Here is a 1,345-nt window from a genome sequence, read left to right as displayed (position 1 = left end):
TTTTACCTGCTCTTTCCTGGACATTGAGTTTCAACAGGCCTTTCAGTGCCCCTTCCAATTCTGAATTATCAAGTTTTTCCAGATGTAAATAATGCAAGTGTATTAGGCAGTTGAAGGAAGGTTGTCAGTAGATGTTGAAGCAATCAGGGGAGGCTTCCTGGTGGTGGTGGTAGTGGGTATTGGAGAGGAAGGCTGTCAGCCCATGTGGTTCTCAGCAGTCAGGAAGGCACATTCCAGAATTCCCAGGACAGGTGGCTGACCCCTCCCCTTCCCAAGGACTCAGAGTACAGGGCCTGGAACCATCACCCTCTGCTCTGTCCACTTTGCATGAAAAGCATGGTGTCTTTGGGTAGCAGCTGGGACTCTCACAGCTAGTTAAGAAACAGAGGAGGAGATGAGCTCCTTCTGGTCACATCTGTGAGGGGTGGGGCTGGGAGGATTCTCCAAGGTGGGAGCCACTAACAGCGATGACTCCATTAATCATCGGGGAAGGGCAGGTTTCAGGACTTCAGCCAGCTAGCAATTAGGCCAACCCCACAGAGCAGAAGATAGAGGAATAGAAGGAGCCGCGAGCTTCCTGAGGGCTCAGATCCAGAGGGACAGGGGCCTCACAGGTGCAAGTGTGGGTGGGCATCAGGACTAGCCGGGCTGGCTTCACCAGCCTCAACCCCATTCAGCCTGTCCTAATTCTGGGCAGGCTTCTGCCAGCAGCTCCAGCTGCCGTCACTCCTTCTGCCTGTCCCCAAATCCTGCACACACAATGAGAAGAACCAAAACAACAGTCACAACCACTACCCCATCCCTTCTGCATCGGCAACTCTTTCCAAATGCCCTGAGACAGCCCCTTTGGCCTTTGAACCTCCCAGCTGCTCGGGAGAGCAGGCATGGACAATGAGATCCATTTTGTAGACAGGAAGACTGAAGACCTGAGGGGATAGCCCATGCTCATGGTGCCAGAAAGTAGAAGAGTCAGGACCTCAACACAGGGCTTCTGCCTCCTCGGCCCAACCTTGGGACAGAAAGGGAACTGGGCATTGCCCAGAGGGCTGGCGGACCTAAGGGATGTAGCCCTGGGGTCCGCCAGGAAAAGCCCAAAGTTGGGGCTGCAAGGCAGGGGAGGGGATGTGAGTCATTCCCTGTAACCCAGGGCTGCAGACAAAGGCGGGAAGAGGATTGTTCTTGTAGGATGGCCTCAGGGTGGGGCTGGGAAAACCTCCAAGGTGTGCCCCCCTACCTTGGATTTTGCAAAATTCCCTATGGCCTTAGAGACACTCCCATATCCTGAGGATGGGAGCTGGGTAGTGAGACTCCCAGCTGGGAAGTGTTTGGGTGCAACAGCCCTGCC

This window comes from Colobus angolensis, unplaced genomic scaffold (genome assembly GCF_000951035.1).
Source record: "Colobus angolensis palliatus isolate OR3802 unplaced genomic scaffold, Cang.pa_1.0 Scaffold395, whole genome shotgun sequence".
Lineage (NCBI taxonomy): Eukaryota > Metazoa > Chordata > Mammalia > Primates > Cercopithecidae > Colobus > Colobus angolensis.
The sequence above is the reverse complement of the archived record's forward strand: the minus strand, read 5'-3'. Positions refer to the sequence as shown.